General features: G+C 41.8%; 1 protein-coding gene across 2 annotated transcripts in view; it reads left to right on the forward strand.

The window, feature by feature from the left end:
- The first annotated feature begins 3,481 nt into the window (after positions 1-3,481).
- Positions 3,482-21,407, forward strand: part of RNF182 (ring finger protein 182) — a 31,781-nt gene continuing 13,855 nt past the window's right edge. For both annotated transcript variants that reach the window (XR_008746720.1, XM_055801084.1), the window contains exons 1-2: positions 3,482-3,718; positions 10,123-10,259. The gene's annotated coding sequence lies outside the window, so the exon portion shown is untranslated. The remainder of the gene's footprint in view (positions 3,719-10,122; positions 10,260-21,407) is intronic.

Below are 21,407 nucleotides of genomic sequence, written 5' to 3' on the forward strand. Positions count from 1 at the left end.
AATTACCATTTCAACTCATTTTCCAGGTTCCAGAGTCTCTAATTTCCAAAAGGACTGCTAACCTATAGACGCAGAAAAATGATATTGCACTTTCTCTTGACAGAATTATTATTAAAATTAGTATGTTATTTAAAATTTATATTACAGGTATCTAAAAGGCCGCAATTAAATTAGGCCCCACTGCGCTCGTCACTACCGAGGTGTGTAACTAATGGCATTCCAGGCCCTCAGGAAAAACATTTAAATCTCAGGTAAACTCCTCCGGGCAGAAAATGCCTAAATTTTTGTTCTCTGGGAAAACAGTGCCAGGTGCATTGGATTCCCACAATCCTAATAATAGTAGTAGTCATGATAATTAATACTAGTATTGAATATTCTTACTTCCATTTTACCATAGCTTAACCCTCTCTTTTGTTTTAATATGATGTGCTAAGAATGTGTTTCATTCCTTCCGTTGAAGCATTAATTAATGTTTCAGTGCTGTGCTAAGGATACTTTGCTCTGCTTACAGGGAACAAATAGTTCAATAGAGTAAGTGTTTGGTGGGATGAATGACGTTTAGAGCAAGGACAAACAGCAAAAGAGAGGGGACACCATCAGAAGCTGTTCTCCTGCTCCGTGTGAGTGTTAACACTTGTTCAGTGTTCCACAATGAACTCCTTCAGTACACCAAGTTACTGGAAAAAATCATCTACGATAACAAAGATGCACATGTCACTGCTGAGTCAGAAGCTGGCAATGGTCATATCAGTACACGTTTTTTTAAAATGTTCTTTCTTTTGTTTTTTTTTTTTGGTCACTCTCCCCCAAGGAAGTCTATGTTCCCTAAAAACTGTTGCCAGAAGACATTGCAGTTGCAGATTTTAAAAGCCTTGTCCTTTAACCCAAACTAGGAGAAATAGGGACAAAGTGTCAAAACACAAAGGCAGGATAGCTTAGTGCTAAAATGCCACAAAATTCGATGCTGATTTAATACCAGTTTGTTACTGCAATGTAATAGTGTAATATCTTTTTTTGTTTCTGTCCCCTCACTATAACTTATAGAACTGTGACTACAAACAGCTCAAGCATCAACTTTCCAAGTCTGCCCTACTTTGTAAATGCTATTACAAAAGTTAGGATCCAAATGACATTAAGGTAGTTAAATACATCTCAAGCATTTCAAAGTAGAGGTGGTTTTTTTTTTTAAAAAAAACAAAACAAAACAAAACAGTAAAACACTTTACAAGCACTGGAATGGTGAACCGGCCAAGGCTCTGTCCTAAAGATACAGGTGACATCCATCTACTAAAATGGCTCATCTCTGTCAGTAAAGTATTATCATAACCTTGATTGGAAAAGTAATCTAGAAGGCACAGATATCTGCACAACACTAAGACACAGGATTGTGCCTGCCTGCGACTCTTTTAAGATGTCACCTAATTGTCCCAATTGCACCTTCTGGAAATGCTGTTCTTTACCTTCAGCCTAGAAAGGCACACACATTTAGAAGTCCGTGTGTAAAACTGCGTTGAAAATTAAAAGCCCCAGGAACACACGAAATAATAACAATAGTCAGGTGCTTTGTATCAGTGAAGACCAGCTATTAAGTAAGTCTTTCCTACAATTTTTCTAGCCCTCCCAGGTGGAAGCACCTGGGAGAAGGTGCTATGAAATTCTTTTTCTTGCAAAATGAATAGGCATCATAGCAACAGCATTGTGTTCCTTGCTGTCAGAACAATGACCATTTCTTGTAGCAACATTTGTGTCACTAAACTCTCTCTTTTCTAAACACATCTTCAGTTAAAAAGCATCGTTACTCTTCCAAGGGGTTTTAGAATATGAATTGCTTTCCAGCTTTCAGGTTTTTCAAAGAACTATATTTATTACAAATATGGTTTGATTAATAGGATGAAAACATTATTTTATATAAAGCAAAAATGAGCAGAATTTCTTCTATGCTATAAGATCCAGCATGTAGCAGATTTTTCACTTCTCTAACATGACTCTTTTCCACCTCAGAGCAAGCGAATTTACTATAAGGTAAAACAAAAAAATTAATGCAGCTCTGCTATGCTCTGACTGGATTTATCTTAATTTTTAAACTCTAGAATTAGTATTTAGCATGCAAATTAGATAGATAGATAGATACATGGTGACCCCCTACTTTCATACCCAACATTCTGCCTCCCTTATTTGTGCCATCATTGTCATTTGGCTGTGTTACGGTCTGCCAGCAGCTCTGCTGTCAGCCGCGTTGTTTTGTGAAGAGCTCCTGTGGGGGGTCTTTCTTGTCTTTGGCAAACTCTTCCTGAAGAGCATTTTCTGCAGTGTGCCAGCAGCTCTTGGCATGGGTTCGTCTGCTCAGAGTGACTTGCAGTGCCGATACTTAATAGTCATCCCCTGTAGCTTAGCAGTGGCAGTAGCTGAGATGGATAATGCAGCCTCCGAGTTGCACTTTGGATGCTGGGTTTCCTCTGTTTGGCAAACTCGGAAGGCCCATTTAATCAATATAAACCAGGGAAAGAGAAAAGGAGAGGCCCAGCTTGCACTTTGAAGGATGCTTTGTGAACTTTACTACTATGGCAAGAGAGAATGTTTCAGGGAGAGAAATTAGAAGAGAATAGGTTCAACAAACGAGTACCACTGAGCCTTCGGTGGACACAAAGGAAAAGAAGAAAAGAGGAGCTGCCTCAGCTGCTTTTGGTTGTGCCAAGCAGGGAGGACGTGAAGACGTGACACGCCGTAGGTTCTTGCTGTCTGAAAACACACCATCCCCCAGACTCAGGATAACGCGAAGGAGACCCTGAACCTCACAAGCGTCAGGACACAATGGCATCTCCCACCCAACTGGCCGCTTCACCCTGACGCATTTCCAGCCTTTCCCTCCTCTCCCTTCCCAGCACCCGTGTTTCCCTTCCCGTTTGCTGCCTGCACAGCACCAGGGCCCATCAGCCGAAAGGCACAGCGGTAGGCAAGGCCCTTGGCTCTCGCTTCAGCAACCCCAGGCTGCTGGCCAGCCAGAGGGCTCCCACACAAAAGGAGTTCCTCACCAGAGGGTGTGGAGCAAAATCACTTTTACAAGATGAAGTGCTGTTGCTAAAAAAGTTTGGTTCCGGGCTTGTGGGTTTGGTCCCAGCGCTCCAGGACCAGACAGGCTGCAAAGGCAAGTGAGGGCAGGAGCAAGAGTCCAGGTCAACCCCCGCCATTTCGTGGTGTGGGCACTCGCTGGGTCACACTGTGGGCACACAGGGTCCTCGCTGCCCCGGGGTCGGCTCTCGGAGCGGGCGAGGCAGGGGGCGAGTGTGAGCTTATGTACTCCTGTGTGTGTTTGGGGGGGAAATCTCTTGAGGAGGCGGCAGCGCGGCGCTGCCCTGAGGGGAAGGGCCCCGTCCGGGCCCGGGGGAGCGGGTTAGGTGAGGGCGGGCAGGCGCCTTCCCACCCGCCGGGCTGGGCGGTGCCGGGGGCTGGCTGCAGGCGGCGGCGGAGGAAGAGGCCGGGACGCTCCTGAATGAACGGCTCCCTGCTCACCCCGCACCTCCTCCCGGCTCCCGGCTCCCGCCTCCCTCCCGCCACTCGCCGGTGTCGCTTCGAGGCGCAGCCAGTTTCTATAGCGACGGCGCTGATCCGCGGCTCTTCCGAGTAGTAACAAAGCCGGCTGCCCGCCGCCGCGCCGGGGCTGAGGGGACGAGGCTCCCTTTCCCGAAGACACGCCGCCCGCCTGCAGCTCCCCAGACAGGTAGGGAGCGAGGGGCTCCCGGCGGCCGCGGCTGGGCGGTCGGCGTGCGGCCGCGGCCACCCTCAGGTGGCAGGCGGTGGGGCTGGGGGACCTGCCGCCGGGTGACGGCTGCGGGATAGGCTCCCGGGCGGCGGCGGCGGGGGCTCGGGGGGCGCTTCCGTCCCTCCGCCTGCCTCTGTGGTAACTGATGGAAAGCGGGGAGCAGGTACGCCCCAGCCGGGCCCTTGCCGACTTCGCCCCGGCAGCGCCGGGGGCACGGGGGTGGCTCCGCCGGCGGAGCCCCGCTGTTGGCGGCGCTGGGCCCGGCCGCTCTGCCCGCTGTCCGGGCGGCGGCGGTGGGGAGCGAGCGGGCGGGCTCCGCGCCTGGGCGGCAACCGGTGGGCTCGGCCTTCCCCCGGCGCTCCCCCCCGGCCTCTGTGGTTACCCTCGGTCCTAAGAATTTTATTGTGTTGTTATAAAGATTTCCATGCCCCCCGCCCCGTGGAGATGTTGGGGTTCCAAAGTTTAATTTCTTCAGCTTTATAAAGTAATGTTGAATAGGATGATAGCTTTCAAGCGCGCTTCTTAGTTGAAACAAATAAATAAATAAATGCAAGAGGTCAGGGTTGAAGAGTGATGAAGAAATTACTGCTTGTTTTTAGGAGCAAGTGTACCGAAAGGTTTTACGTGACATGAGCCTGTAGCTGCCAGTCAGCCTGGCTCATGAGAAGCTGGAGCCGAGTTAAGATGGTAGAGATGGTCAACGCCTGCTCACCTCGGGCAACCGGGCTCAGCCAAGAATTAGCCAGCCAAGAATTAGCCACCCTTACTCTTGAGACATGTCGGAGGGTCAATGGGAAGGTCATTAGCAGGGGAACTACCCGAGCGATGCTTGTAGTGGCTGTGTGAATAACATCTGAATTGCAGTGGCTGTGTGAATAACCGTGCGTTTCAGCAGAACTTTAAAATTCAGAGCAACTTCCCCATGATAACAGAACGGCTGACATTGCATGATGAGGTCCTGAGGAGCAGCCATTACGGTTCGTTGCTGAGTGATTTAGGAAATAAACTGGTCGATGGGCCAAGGCAAAATTGTACTGTGACATGTTTGCAGCCAGCAGGATCCTCTAGATGCGAATCTTCTTGGATATGAACAAGAGGGGGGAAAAAAAGGGAGGGGGGAAATAGTATGTGAGATGAGGGGAGTGTGGCTATATTGAGTGGGTGGGCAAGAATTGAAATTTTAAGTAATATGTAATACAAGTATCAGATTATTTGAGATTTAAAACACATACAGTATGTAGGGTATACAGGACATACAGTACATACAGTAATAGCAGGATATCAGAACCGAAAGGCTAAGTATTGACTGTAAGAAGTTTGAAAGCTATATAAAAATAGTGACTGTTAAATGAAAAGTGGAGCTACCACTATCGTTTAAGTAAACGATGTGAAAATGTTTATGGGGTGGAAAGAGAAGATACAGCTCTTTTCAGCAATCATGAATACAAGCAACATATAAAATGGAGACAGGCTTCTCTTGCAAGAGATGTACAACTGAAATTAAGTTTTAGATGAGGGTTAATCGAGGTTAATAATTCCACAATCTAAAATTTCAATGAGTAATATAGCAATAGAGTGGAATTCAGATCTGGTTTGTTAGAAACAAAAAAAATAGTGGAATGTCTTATTTAGGTTGATTTCGGTGGTTTGCATAGTGTTTGTAAATGTTTGTCCTTTGCTTTTTGGAAGTGTCACAATAGTTGTTTCGTTGAAAAAGTTAACCTTCTGAATGACCTCTCTTTTTCATGCAACACTGAAAAGCACACTCTTGAGTTTATTAAATGTGAAAAAATGGAGACCTCAGATTAGTTTAGCATGGGGGAAAATATAATTTCAAGACCATACTCTGGCCTATCTGAAATTGAATGCACCTAGCAGGAAATAAAAGGTCAGCTGTGTATAATAAAGACCTGGGGATTTCTATTCCCTTAAGAATATATTCCCTCTGCATGGCAGAGAATGAGAGACATCAGAACTCAATACAATCTTGCCCTAAAAGCTAAAGGGATAGGCCAGATATTTATGGTTATGTTGCCATGTGACATTTCAGTCCTGAAATTGTTCCTTGTGGAGCAATTGCAAACTGTACTTGATGAAGTTTATCAGAGGAAGAAACACCACAGTAGTTGAAGCAGTAGCAGGAAAGAACGCGATAGCTCACTGTAGATAATATGTCCCATAATATAACTTGACATGTATAAGGGCTTCTAATGGTCTAGTCTAAACAGTTCCAGCACTTGGATCACAGTCTCTCAGACTGTCATTTCACACTTTTCTGATGCTCCTCAATCCAGACTGGGTTTATGGGAAGCCTGTTCTTAAATTGTCATGAGAGCAGCCTTTAAGGCTGTGCACTCTGTACAGTGATACAAGGCCACTGCAGGAGTGTGCCTGCAAGTATTTAACTTGCTTTATCAGTCTGAGTTTAACATGTTTGTCTATATCCTAGGTTTGATGACTCTGTTAAATGTTGTGGGTTTTTTTCTGGAGATGTATGTGTGCTTTCTGTAGCCAGCAGCTATTTCAAGTATACAGGGACACTTAACACCTGCTGTCTAGAGGCTGTGATTTCAGTTCTTCCAGCAAGGTTGCTAAGGAGTTTTAGGGATCCTTGGAGAGCAAAGCTCAGGAAATTCTCTTGTGGCCTTTGCAACGTGCTGTGTGCTGAAGCGCTCCCTATTCAATATAAACTACTGTTCTGACAGTAATATAGTATTGGCAGATGTGTACCTTAGAGTAGTGTAACATAGTGATAATTGTGACTTTCTACTATAAAGAAAGCTTTTGCAAGTGTGAGAGTGCTGTGGTAAACTCCAAAGAACTCAGGCTTCCTGGAAATGTACCTTAGGTTTCAAATTCATTTGCAGAGACACATAAAGGAGTACAAGATGTGTGGCATTTAACCTACTATAATGCTGCAATTTTTAAACCCAGTCCTTTGTGGTTTCATTCAGCTTGGTTTTCCTGCAGAGATGATGCAGCACAGCAATTTTAGGCATAATAAATGTCATAGTTAAAGCATACCTTTCCTTTTCCCATTTTATCTTTTTCATTATCGACAGATGAATCCAGTTTTTTGGATCTTATGGTGGCTTACAGATAAATTATTTTGAAATGAGGGGATGTTCCTGTGAGGGCTTAATTTTGGTAAATTTCCAAATGGATGGAAGTCTTTATTAACTCCCCAGACAGAAGTCTTTCATTAACTCTCCAGGCAAGATCTACACAAATATTCAGTAAAAGTTTAAATTACACAGTGGCAATTTAAGTTTAGTTCAGGTACTGTGAAAACCTAAGATGCTCCATCATCTCCAAGGTGTTGAACAGAGATTTGGTAGTCATTAAGGGTTTACCTGATGTCTCTTGTCATTTCCAGGAAACGTAGCCAAAGTGTAACAAAGCTGTGGTTCTCTGAAAGGCTCAGGTTCACAAGAGTTTTATAGAGATGTATTACGTTTTGAAAGTAGCATCTATAAAGATTACTACTGCCGGTGCCACGGTGTTCAGAAATTGGGGATGGGGGGAGAGGAGTGGGTGGACTGTCTTATCTCTCAGCTTCCTGCTTCAATTTGGAATTGCCCAAGTTATTAGAAGAAATGGCAGCCTGGTAGGAGGAAAAGGGTGTGACAATCTGGATTTGAGAACAGCTGTAGCAAATCCTGAAAAAACCTGAAGCATATGGGGCTGCAGTGGGGAACGAGGTGGGGTCTGATGTGCAGCCTGTGATGGAGAAGTAGCCCTGGAATCAAGGGGCATGGTGAGAGAGTTACCTGGGACTAGTATGAGGAGTCAGGTTGAGATGGGACTGGAATTAGGACAGGCTGGTGGAGCCCCAGCCAGGAAAATGTGTAGATACTAGACTACTCCAGTTCCTCCCAGTGGGTGGCCCAGTTAGAGGCTGAAGGCTTCTTTTAGGCCCCCTTTTGTAAGCCTTCTAGACTTCAGCGGCAATATCTGTGGCAAAAGGTCTTATTCAGGAAACCCAAACCTTTCCATTATAGTTTCAGGGCAGGTGGTGTTCCGGGCAGGGGAGCTCATCTCGGCAGGCAGTTCATGGCAAAGAAAGAAAATTCCTGTTTCAGATGATAGATGGATAGCCAGTCTGTAAATCTCAGGCAGGAGATGTGCTCCTGTGAACAGAAAGGAAATATTCCCCCCTTGGTGACTCACAAGCAGTGACCTGATCAGAGTCTGCCTGAAAAAGCATCTGACCTTGAAGCTTTTACTGTGGAATAGCTTTATGTGAAAGTATGGTTTGACCCCCGAGGAGCTGCCCTGCAGGTGTTTACCAGGAACCTGCAGAAGCCATTTGCCTCCTAATGCATGATGGGGGACCTGGAGTATTTCCACAGCAGTTTTCTGTGGTGGAAACAAACCTACTCAAACCTCAAGCTCATACTGGCCCTTCACTCTTTAAACAATTCCTACAGGTAACTCTCAAAAAAGCTTGAAAAGGCTTACTAGTACTTCTACCACTATTGAAAATATTTAGTTTATTCAACTAGAATTTTATAAACACCTTCAGCAGAAATTTTGGGTAGTGTTTGAATTGCCCTTTGTCCAGGTGGAGTGTTGTGTAACGTGTGTGTAATGAGGGCTTTTATCTTCTTGCATCTTTTTCAGTTCACTGAATTATACTCGAATGCTGTTAAAGTGACAGCCAAATGAAAATCAAAGAAATGGTGCTGTGTTTGGTGCTGGGTTTAAATGGTACAATGAGTGAGTTGTGGGGCCACAAATTAAAACAATGAGAATAACACACAGCATTCACTAAATAACTGCCGACTATCCTGCACACCCATTGAAGCTTCCTGTGGAAGAAAATGATGTGTGATTGAATGACTAAAACTGTATTGTAATACATATATCCAATGGAAAGCTGATTTTTTGTAATGCCTTAGTACTTGGCTTTGCTTTTGGTATATTGCAGACATTTTACTGTGTCCACTAAATCAAAGAGAACTTTTGTACCTGATGCTTTATTCCTGTAATCAAGTTGCCTCTCATTCTCTGGTAAACTAAACAGACTGAGCTCTTTAAAGCCTTCACTTGAAGGAGTTTTACTCAGCTCCTAAATAATTTATTTATTTGTGACTGATCTCTCTGTTTCTGTGCAAAACTGTCCACTTGTTTATTATCCTTTATAGAATTTATAGAATGTGAACATTAGAACTGTGAAAAATATCTTAGTTTGACTCTCACCAAAGCGTAAATGGTAATGGCATTTAAAGGTAAAAGCCAGCTGTGTTTCCTTCCTCACCCATTCCATGTCGCTAAAATCTCATACTCAGTGATTTGTCTTCTGTGACTTCTGTATGTCCCTGCTCATTGCAGGGCAGGTGGACTAGATGACCTTTAAAGGTCCCTTCCAACTCAAACTATTCTATGATTCTATATTCTTTCAGATTTTTTGTTTTCCATTGGATAGTTCCCCATTCTCAAGGACTGGTTTGATAATTCCAGCGTCGGTATCTGGATGTATTCAGGCGCATTTTGTTTGAATGAGCCTGCTTTGCCAAATAATGCTGTCTTCTTAATTATTTACTTTTCTGCCAATTTTTTGTGCAATCCATACAATTTATTGGAAGTTATTTTATATTTCCTTCAAGTCCACTGGTGAAAACACTTATTAGCCTAGTCCTCAGCCCAGCCTTTAAAAGATGCCTATTTGGTGATCCCTTCTGGCAGGCATTAGTGGAGAAATGTCTGGGAATTTTTGATCTACGTGCTTCATTCACAGTGTGAGTTAGCTACCCAGCTTATGTGAATAGTACCTTTCTCTATAGCAATCTCATACAATAACAATGCAACTAGAAGTTACTTCAATGTTGAAGAGAAGTGCTGTTTTCTTTAGTTAATTCCTCGTTTTATTCATATCACTTGAGCAAAGTTGTTAGGTGAAAGCACTGTCTGCATTTTTCAATATTCTAATGTATTTCTCATTTCTTCTATCTCCATGGCAGACCTGAAGTTGTCTTACCCTCCCTATAGGTCTCTGAGATAAGTCCTTGATATTTATGCTATTAAGTTCAAGGCTAGCACCTTGAATAATGGTTAAGTAAATGCAAATGAAATATGATCTTGTGAGATCTATCTAAAAAGACCAAAAGGAAGAGCACCTTATGACTGTATAGCTTATGTTATTCTTCATTGGCCAGTCGGTAGTATTTTATGCTTGAAGATAGGCATGGGTACCTGCTTATTTAAAGATCATCTGACAATGACGAATTTCATTGCTGGCCCTCTCTGTCTTTTTAAAATTGAAAACAAGTATCTATCTAAAAACTGCACTCTTTATACTGTAAGTTTCTCTCAGCCTGAAATGTTAACACCTTAATCATAAAATACCATGTCTCCCACAGGACAAAGAGAGAACAGAGAACATACCAACAATGAATCATCTGGTTTTGTCATCAGACATTCAGATGCTTTGGTGACGGATGGATGGACAGATGAATAGATCAAGCCCAAAGCTGTAAGCCAGCTTGGCAGCTGGCAGGTAAGTCCCTGGAAGCTCACCAGAATGTTTTCTCAGGCATTATATCTTTATTTTACATGTTGTATTTTGGCAAATCATATCCTAGGATATGAAGTTTCTTCTCAAGACAATAGAGTCACACTTAAGCATGCATCTAATTTCAGTGGACCTTAAGCATGTAGATACTTGTACATGTGTTCAAGTAGGAATGTGAAGAAAGATGCTTTCTTGGATGGGAAAATAGAGAAATGGCTCTTACAAGACTTAGAAGGAGCAAGGCAAAACTGAAATTTAATGGTGTGCAGGTGATGTAAAAACAAAGTAATAATACTACGTATCGATGGAACCTGCAAGAATTCCAAACAAACTAAATTTCCAGTAAATCTTGTGTCATCTCTCTTTTAAGAATAAATGAAACTCCCTTTCATGACTGTCCAGTTCTGAGCTCCCCAGTGTGAGACAGGGAACTACTGGGGAGGGTCTAGCAGAGGGCTGTGAAGATGATGAGGGGTCTGGAGCACCTCCCTGACGAGGAAAGGCTGAGCGAGCTGGGCCTTTGTAGCCTGGAGAAGACTGAGAGGGGATCTTGTCAAGGTCTACAAGTATTGTAAGGTGAGTGCCATGAGCGTGGGGCTGGGCTCTTTTCAGTGGTGCCAGTGACAGGACAAGGGGCAACAGGCACAAACTGAAACAGAAGTTTTATCTGAATGTGAGGAAGAATTACTTTACTTTGAGGGTGCCAGAGCACTGAACAGGCTGCCCAGAGAGGCTGTGGAGGCTCCTGCTCTGGAGACATTCAAAACCCACCTGGATGCGACTTGGTGCAACTTACTCCAGGTGAACCTGCTTGAGCAGGGGGTTGGACTAGATGATCTCCAGAGGTCCCTTCTAAATTTGATCATTCTGTAATTTACCTGTCTATGCTGTCTGACAGGCAAGTTAAAGCATTTTATAACTCTGGAATGGAGAAACCTTGAGTGCAGTGGCATCTCCCTGCCTTTATCTCCCCAGATAGCTTGTCCCACAGTAACGTGCTATGGTTATGGATCTGGCAACATCTGCATTATGAAGCTTCTTTTCTTGAATTTATTGTAACATGGCCCAAACATTTGCTTCATGCAGAAGTGTGGATTTTAGGGACTGAGGGTAATTTTCAGTGTGTTCATCAGTGTAAATGTAAGGCTTCAGTAACACATGTTGACATACTCTTATTATAAAAGTAAGAAATGTCATTGGCTTTGGGACAGGAAGGAGGGAGGCATGTCACAATAACACATAGAAAGAAACTTTCTGAGTTTCTTCTTTCTAATGCAGTTTTGTTATTCAGATGTGGCTACGAATAAGTTGAACAGCCTTCTGAGCTTTGTTCCGTGTTAAAAATTAAGTTGTCTGCCTATTTTTCTGTTTCAGTAACGTAAAATTATTCATAAAAAGAAACATCAGTTGTGCCAGTCTTGTAATTTGTTTTCAGTTTAATAACATTAATATGGTGCTTGGCTTGCTGTTTGTCATGTATATAGATAGCTCATATAGTGTGTGTACATGTATTTGAAACTGTAGGTCTCTTGAGAGGGTAACAGCTTTTCTGTAGTTTTCTGTATGTGTGCACACATACATTTATATATGCTACCCTCTCAAGAGAGCTATAATATTTTAAATTATGCTAATATATGCATGTATATTTATATTTGCCAGAGAGACCAAGAGTGTAAATTAACATCATGGATACATGTGCGGAAACTGCCTCCATACAGTGCCGTAAATTACTGCACAAACAAGTTCATCCCTGTCACCTTTTGTTTGCCTGTTGCTCAAGGAAAAGAAGCAATTTCACACAGTATGATCAGTAAAGAGCAGTTGTGCACATAATTCTATGCAGGTGTCCAAAAAAGAAGTATCTATCCACTGACTGTAAAATATTAACTTGTAACAAACAATCCTGCTGCATATTTGATGCCTCCTCCTTTTTACTGCTTCACTCTCCACCTCTTTCAATAGCAGTGCTGTGTCCTTATGCTTAGTTTTGTCACACCTTTTTTTTTTCATTTATGATCTTGTCTGTGTGAGTACAGAAAAGCCAGCCTCACTGGAACACAGATATTTTTTAAAAGGTGTTTCAAAGAGTTACCCTGTATGTTTTATTTTGCTGCTCACACACTAGCAATGTTAACCAAGGCACTGATAAAGAGCAAAAAGAAGCATGACAGAATGTTATGACAAAAATAACTCCTAGGAAACAACAACAACAAAAATACAGTGATGAGCACATGACTGTCTGTGTTGAAAAGTGAAGTTTAATATTACCCCATTACTTCTGGCCCAGAGCTCTTTTGATCATGTTTGAAGAATTGCATTTGTCTTGGGACATTTGGAGTATTGACAAGGGGCAATTTGAATCAACATTTGCTTTGATATTTGTATATGCATACAACTTAAATTCAAGTGTGTCTGTGTGTGTTATAGTAATGTACATAGCTGATGGGTTAGATTCATTATTTGCTGTTAAAATGTTAACAATATCTTTGATGGACAAGATGCAATACAGCCTTTGCTGTGCAGCATTTGGGATCTAAACTGACAAGTGCAGCAGGTAGGGTGTGTCAGAAAATTCTGGAGAAGGAGATTAATATTAGTTGGCATCAGTTTTGAGTCAGAATGGATTGGAATGGTTTGCTGGGTTTTGGGGGGGGTTGTTTGTTTTGGTTTCTTTACGGTAGGAAAGATGGAAAATATAGGTCTTTGGGGAAGAAATATGAATTAGGAGTGGGATTTCTGGACTGGCGTGTGGATGAGAATGAATTTCTGTCCTGGAAGTATGCCTATTAAAATACCAAACTCTGCACTACCAGTAGACACTGCAATGTTCAGATCAAATTTTCTAGAGAATACACTGAAGGAGTGTGGAGTACTCAGATAATAGGCAAAGTCTGAAAGACTTGTAGAAAAAAAATCAAACTGAACCCATATATTGCAAGATCATATTGTTCTGAGAGGAGAAACAAATCTTAGGAAAGCAATTTCATCAGCATTCATGGCACTAAGCAGTGGCACAATTCCTGTGAAGCCTGCTCCAGAAATGACGTCATTTGTCCACTGTGACATACTGGGCCACTCAGACTGGCACACAAATGCTGAGCAGCTGCCCCACACAAATCCAGTTGCGTATCTCCATCAAAAGAAGGTCTCTAGTCAGACATGTGAATGGGTTATTCACCCATCTGCAAAAAGAAATGCAGTGTGCCAGGCAGCAAACAGCAGGCATCATACATTCACTGATGAGCAAAGTTACAATGAGGAAACCACAGGGAATTGTGTTGATAGGAAATGGGTGAAGACTGGGGGTCTGTTCCCTTAAACCCGCTGGTTCCAGTGAGGACACGGACAAAGCTCACTTCCTGTGCACAGCTCCAGATATCCATGAAACATTTTTTTTCCCTCCCAATTTTTCTTTCGCATAAGCAAAGAAATGGCACTGCTGCACCAGAGATGGTCCTTAGCCTGGTGGAGTCTGAGAGGATGGGGACTGAAGTGGGACATCTCTGTGCTGCCTCTCCGCAGTGCCAGCTGCCCTGGAAAGGCTGAGGTTGAGAGCTGTGGCCGTTGCATTCCCGCAGCTGGCTTTTAGGCTCTGGGATATGACAGGCAAGATAGGCACAGGTCACACCAGTTTTAGAGTTTCTCTTAGTTACATTTGGAACAGAAAAGGGCTGTTGTTACGGAATAGAAGAGCACAGAGCCATCTTTGATCCTCTGCCTAGACTGAGTGAATTAGCTAAATGGTGAATATCTCGCATTGTGCAATCATTATTGTTCATCATTGTGACAGGCCGGAAAGAGCTAACATAATAATTAATACAAGGCATTGTGATAATGGCATTGTGTCCCAGCTTAAAATTGTTTAAAGGGAGATTCTCTTTTATTTAAGTAACTCCCTGATCATTCTGTTAAATCTTTCTTTTCTTCAGTCTTGAATAAGCATTTAAATACAGAGATCTTGTGTCCTCTGGCTGAAGTGGGCTTACAGGCAGGGAATGTCTGTGTGTATGTGTGTGTTACTCTTTCTCCCTCCCTCAATATCCTTTTAGAGGACTGATTGTAGAGCACAGTTATGACTGAATATTTTTTTCAAACATCAGATAAAACTATCTAGCTAATTATTATTGTACACATATGCTACTTGTAGATGAAAACACTAATTTATCAATATAATGTTCAAAGAAATATATCAAGCTACTTTTCTTCTGCATTAACTGTTTTATTCCAGTTGAACAACAGTCACTGGCAACAGTATTCTACCTGATGTGGTTACTTGTACGAGGAGATAGTAGTGCTCATTTTCAATGTGAAAATTGCAATTTCAGCTTTTATCCTGAAGTATCACATATCTCTGTATTTTCCCCAGTATACAGTAATGTATATTGAAGCATAGTGTGTGAGGCAACACACTCCCTCCTCTGTATTTGTTCTTGGAAAACGCCCTATACATTGGACCTGCTTTTGAAAATCAGAATAATAAAAAAGTAATAATTACAAAGAAAATAGTCTGAAAATATGACCGTTCTTGTAAAAATATATAGATACGAAATTTATCTTTATTTGATCATGCAGTTGGTGCATGATTCAAGTAAAAGTAATCAATCAGTCTTGTTTGTATGTTCCTTTCAGTGTTCAGTGTTTTACTGACAGCATTGTGGATGTGTAATGAATAGAAGCCCATGGATGAAGACAGTCACACGGGAAATTGTGTTCAGTGCCTTTGCTAAAACTGAGGACACTCCCTTAATGGCCAGCCTCATGGTAGAGGTAGGGAGGAAATTGCCACCCTCAGGCATGACTAGACCCCAAGCTATGACCCAGCTGGCAACACCTTATAGGTGAGGCGTAAAACGTCATCTGCCAAACAGACTCGGGGAGAGTTTCATAAAACTTACGGTAGTAACCAGCATTTCCAAGAGGGTATGTTTTTAGTTAGGGATTATGGAAGCTGAGGGTGTATGTTAAGCTAGCATTGTTTCTCCAGAGCAGCGCTGTGCTCTGTACTGACCACAGGAGCTAGGTGTCAATGCCTGTCAAAGGTCTCATATAATCTACTCAATTTGCTGTCCCTTGTGTGGCTCTGAAGACCTTCCTTATCATCTTGTGTTGGCTTCGTGTGTGGGATAGCAGTGTGCAGGGTATGAGAGTTTGCCGTGGATCTGCCCTCTGAATCGGTGAAAGAGCCAAGGGGGATATGAATGAATTCTTTACTGTGACTCAGGTTTTGGAACAGGTGCCCAGAGGGGTTGTTGACCTCCCATCATCACTGGAGACATTCAAAACTGAAAGGGACAAGACCCTGAGCAACTGTAACTTCAGACCTGACTACTTTTGTTGAGAATTGCAGTGGGAACCTTGATGGGTGTGAACGATATTGTATGGGTGTGGAAGCACCATAGTAACGATGGGAGAAGGACTATAAGAATGGCTGTTGATGGCACCCAGATTAGGACATCAGGATAAAAGGACTTATCTACATGCAGCTTCTCAGGACACCCACTTCAGGAGACAGATCAGTGAGTAAATCCTGATGACTCACAGAGGCAGGACAATAAGAAGAGGTTGTTTGCTGTTAGTGCCTAAAGACAACAGAAAGGCACATCCAGCTGTAGTACATAATTGCCAGCCTAAAAAGCAAGCAGAAGGTAGGATGAGGACTGGATAGCTGGCATCCCTTGTCCACCATGTCATTGCAAGGAACGTGTCTCCATTGTGAAGGCTGGACAGGCTGTTTGGTTAGAAACACCTTGGTGCTTGCGAGTACATGAGTTGCAGCGAGATCAACACCTTCCCATTCTGTAAGAACTCCTGTTGACCTCTGGTAAGCTGTTGGTACACAGTGTTGCAATATCGGTCTTTAGACTTTTCAGGAGGTGAGGTTTCAACCAGGTGACCTCCAGAGATTCCTTCCAATCTAAATTATTCAGTGATTCTGTCACTTGAATGCAGGCATTAGTGGTGTATGTTACATGATCTCCACTGCATGGGAGGTAAGATTTCTGTAGTTTTATGGTCCTTTCTTAGATCTTACATTTTTGTCTTCAGTTGTTCCAACTACCAATGTCCTCACAGGTGTAAGGAATAGAGTTTTTTGTTTTCTTTTTTAAAAATTTGAGTCACCCAGAAAGAAAAAAAAAAACCAAACCCTGAAGCATTTTCAGAGCGTACAAGTTAGTTTTATTTTCCGAAGAGGGGTTATTTTGACCATGTGCTAAATAGTCTTGCCCTTGAAAAAATTCCATTCAGTGGATCTTTTTGATCAGAAGTCTGTAGACCTCTGAACTTCAGGGAGCTGGGATTGAAATGTCATCTCAGTTGTTGACTGAGACAGGATCAATCACAAACAATGAGGAGTATATATCCACTTAAAAATACAGTGCCCAGACTGAACTCCTCAATTTGCAGACTTCATCCTGTCATGTTCTTCTCTGTCTGGGGCTGATTGTGTGAGGCTGGAGCCACAAATAATGTCTCTCATTCATCTCTACTGTAATGCTGCTGTACATATAGAATGAAGGCATGTTTCTCAGAATCATGCACATCTGTCAGCTTTACTGCAGATCAAGAGTTGTGCTTATTGGTTTGCTTGTTGTCTGAGAAAGTTTAAAAACACTAAATGATCTGCTATGAACCCACTCACCTGCTCCTTGTCCAGCCTTTACCCTTAACAGAATTTCCTCTTAAAAGAACTAAGCCATTTGTCATGTTGGTGGTCTGATAACTCAAGAGAGTAAATGTTGTGAATGCATCTCTTCCCTGCATCACTCTCCTCCCTCCCCAGTCTCTCCTGTTGCGGTTTTTTTTGTTTTGTTTTGTTTTATAGCTACTGTGATTGCTCTTGATAGTGAGAGAATTTGGTTATACAACAAAATAAAACAGTTTTCTCCTGAATTTTGCTTTAGCTGGTTCTCTTAACATTTCACTGTAGCTATTTTACTGGTATTTGCAGTATCAAAATGAATTCCATATTTTGTTCCTACCCTCTCCTGCTTTGTCATTATGTTACTATTTATCATGTTCATTCCCATTAGCGTAGTGGGCAACAGAAGCTATACCTCATCTCTCCCTTTCTTTGCATATTCAGATTAGTACCAATTTTTCTTATAGTCTATTCTTGTATAATACACAAAATTTTAACCTTCCACCTCTGCTTATGCCTTAATACTTTCTTACTCTGACTCCTGTAACTTGTAACATTTAATCTGTGACCTACTCATTCCTGGCTGACTTGACACTTCTGTTGCTTCCCTTCCCCTTACCTAAACCCCTTGTATCTTTTTTTTTGTCCATCTTTGGTCAACCATATAATTCTGCCTCTCTGTAACTCACCACAATTTTGCCTTGTGTATCAACTCAAACTTGGTTTTATTACGTTCAAACCTTCTCGCCCTGTGCCTGCTTTCTGCCGTGTTCCTTGGCATGCGAATTTCCAAACTGGTTTTCCTAAATTTTCTTCACTTGTACTTTCCTCCTTCTCTCCACTCTATACATAAACCTGTTTGATTCATCATACTGCTGCCCTATTTTTCTCTGATTCAACTCTCTTCTGTAAGGATCCCAAGACTCTGACATAGCAATCTTGTAAATTGTATTACGTGCTCAGTTACACTCATGCAGCATCAGTAACTGAATGGAATTGAGCTCAGTGGCTTTGCACAGCTATAAGCAAGGGTAAGATTTACTGCAGAGTATAGAAAAGGTAGCGGGCATTTACTTTGAAGACCCTTTTTTGTTCCACTTAGATCTAGTGCTTAGTGATGTCGTTACTAAAGTGTTGCTGCGATGTCTTTGAAGATAATTACAATGCATAGTGCTTTAGTTTCCTTTTCTGAGTAACTAAGTTATCGTACCACACGGATTCTTATTGATGGTGAGTGGGATCTAAAGTTCTTTCAGAACCATGAGTGTAATAAGCCAGTGGTTCCCACTGGTATGGTCACAGAGTATGAGACACATCTGAGGCTGTAGTATCTCTTTTGGACATGATACCACGTCTGTGTGAGTGTATCAGATACTTCATTCACATAACGTTCGATCAGTAAGTCCTTCAGACTTGATATCCTGCCAGTGGGGCTGCCACAAATTGTGTATTCATAAACGGTGTCCTTGAGATCTTGTCTGCTCCCTTCTGCACAATCCACAGTATTAAAAGAAGTTTATCTTTTTGGGTCGGGAACAGTATCCTGCAGTTTTTATGAATTACTGGATGCCATCATAGCTCTTTACTGATGATGTTCCCTGGTTGGAGTTATATATTATGAAGCACAGTTTTTTCCAAGATTTAATAATGTGGCAATTAAAAAAATAATTTTTTTCCCAGTAACAGAGCCAAGGAGAGATTAATGTTTGGTTGTGTTAGTCTCTTAGTCAATTCAGTCTGCCTTTTGCCTTAGCAGGGGTGACAGATTTAGGAACTGAATAAATGAGGCAGTAACAAATTTTAGGAATATCAAAAAGGTTTTTGTTCCATGAAACAGAAACCAAAAAAAAAGCATACGGTTTTCTTCTAGTGCTTAATTCTACCAGCTTTTTCCATATTACCCCAATATATAGGAATTTTGCCTGAAAAAGGTTTGCATGTACATCCTAAGAAAATGTTTGCATCCAGGATTTAATTCCTGCTGTCATTTTTCAAGCTGAACTCAGTAAGATTGTGAACTAATCCCTCAAGTTAAGTTTTTCTTAACACATCTTTAGAACTACTGGCTACCATAAGGAAAGCAACAGGAAGAATACTTTTTTTCCCAAACAAAGGGCTTTTTTAAGACAAAAGCCGATGTGATTTGTTCACATTGTATTTGCAAGTGTTGCATATTGTTTGGTTGAATCACTCTTGATTTACACAAGAGGATCTAGTTTAACAGTACCTTTGTCTAATGAATTATCAATATGCCCTGTTATCATTTTGCTACTCAAAAGGCTTTTAACCACTCTGACCTAAAAGTGAAGAATACTTTGATTGCTATGCTGTACCATAAACTGCATCACTGAAAATGTTGTACAGAGCTTTGTATTTTATGCAGTTGAATGGGATCATTGAAAGCTAGAGGTCTGGGCATAGATAGCGTGATATTCTATCACCTTTTGCTGTAGAAAAGGAATGTCTTATTAAGAAAGCAAAATTGCCACTACTAGCTGAAGTAAATCAGAAATTTCAGTCTGAATCATTCAGCCAAAAGAATTTCACCAAGGGTTAGGCATGTTCTGGCTGTCCTTTCCCAGATACTCTCATTCAGTGTGCGACTACGCAGATAGCTGTCGTTTATCTGAATACATGCACTGCATTTGGTACAAGAAAGCAGCTTTGTCATCATCAGTCGATCTTAGGTGTGTATTTAGAATTTTTTGTTTGTTTCTTTAAAGCCATAACTGTTAGCATGTTCCACGAATCTGCGATCTGGAAAGTTCTGTTTGAATTCCACGCTTACAGTTTGGTCATTTGACTTGAACTGGTATATAAAACTGTGGCCTTGGCTGTGTGATGTGTGATTGGCTTTTTGCAGCAGTCATTTGGTCTGGTGAATACGCTTAACATAAAATTCACTGTTGGGGCAACTGCTTCTCCCTCAATCCACCTTTGTCTCATGATCTGTCCATATAGCAGTGTTCTGTGAAGGCCATTCAGAAACAGGAGTCTCTCAGGGGAAACATCATGACAATTAAAGTTTCTCAAGCCTTCTAGTGGAAGCTTTGTTGCTTCAAACACTCAAGACATTAATGGGCATGACAGAACTTTAGAAGGCATCTGTGTGGAGGAACAGAGCCAGACATGATGTGAATAGCAAGATTTGCGTATAGTTTTGAGTAAGTTGAGATGAAAGTCTCCATTTTCCATGGCTACTGATCCTCTGAGATACCCGGTTCAAACGGAGGCATATCAAAGTCTGGAAACTTTGAGAATGAAAGGTCAGACTTTTACTGTCTTCTAGGATATCTCCCACCACATTTCAAAATGCAGTCTTCTGTAGCTTAACACCGTACAGTGATGGCTTACAGATAAGTAAGATAAATTAGCACAGGTTGTAGACAAACCTGAGCGTGTTAGCACAGGAAGATGGAGTGGAAAATGGTACATAAGTTAGGCTGAATCTCCTGTGAAGCAGATTAACGTAGCCCATCCAGAGCTACATGTACAGCTAGGTTGCTTCCCATACCAGGTCTGGCTCAGTTATATCCACACTGCAATGCCGTTTAAAGTGTAGGTGTACTCACGGTTGCAAAATATATCCACCACAATTAATGGGAAATGCCCTTCAGCACTTTCTTAGGGTGCACTTTCTCGGAGAGCCCTCCAGAATCAGAGAAGGACAAATAAGAGCTCCGAAGTCCTCAAGCAGTACTGTAATCATTTGACTCTGGAGAAGACACTAGAACTGGATTTTACTCAATTTCACAGAGAGCTCCTTCTGTCAAGGAGCCAAGCCCAAGGAAAAAGGTATATCTTAACTCGCTGCAAATTATGTGTTCTGCTTGCAGAGATGTGAAAAAGTCAGATTCACAGTAGATGCTATGCTGCCTTTTGCACTGATTATTAGTGCAATACTTGTAACTTTATAAACTGTGGTCTAGTAGGCTAACAAACAGCAGTATGCTTTACCAGTCCTTCAAACATGGAGCTTTCCATGGAAAAGTAATAGCACAAATAAAAACTAATGGTTCTTAGCTCCCTAATAGATACTACATTTCTATAGGGTTTTTTTTCCTAGTTCTTTGCAAATTGTATGCATTCAGCACACTGGAAATGAAGACAGTGAAATACGTGTTATCCCCTAATGTCTAGTAAATAAGGTCACTTACTAATGCATTTTTCTAGTAACCCTTTTTGGAAAAGAGGCTTACGTTGTAGAACATTCAGAGGCCTCCTATTCACTGGCTTAAGTGAAAGCAGAATAGAGGAGATTCATTATTTAAAATATTTTAAAGAAAACTATCATTTAAAACATTTGGTATTTTAAGATGTTCTTGGTTGTGTTTCTGTTTTGTTAAAAATCTTTTCTTAATTAGTAGGAGGCAAGAAATGTTTTTAATTTCCTGCTTTATTCCACAAGCCTCAGCCAAGCTGCTCATTTGTGATACTGTATGGAAAACCTGATATCCTTGGGAATACTCACTGAAAAGCTGCTGTGTGATGTT

The sequence above is a fragment of the Falco peregrinus genome, chromosome 3 (assembly GCF_023634155.1).
Source record: "Falco peregrinus isolate bFalPer1 chromosome 3, bFalPer1.pri, whole genome shotgun sequence".
NCBI lineage: Eukaryota > Metazoa > Chordata > Aves > Falconiformes > Falconidae > Falco > Falco peregrinus.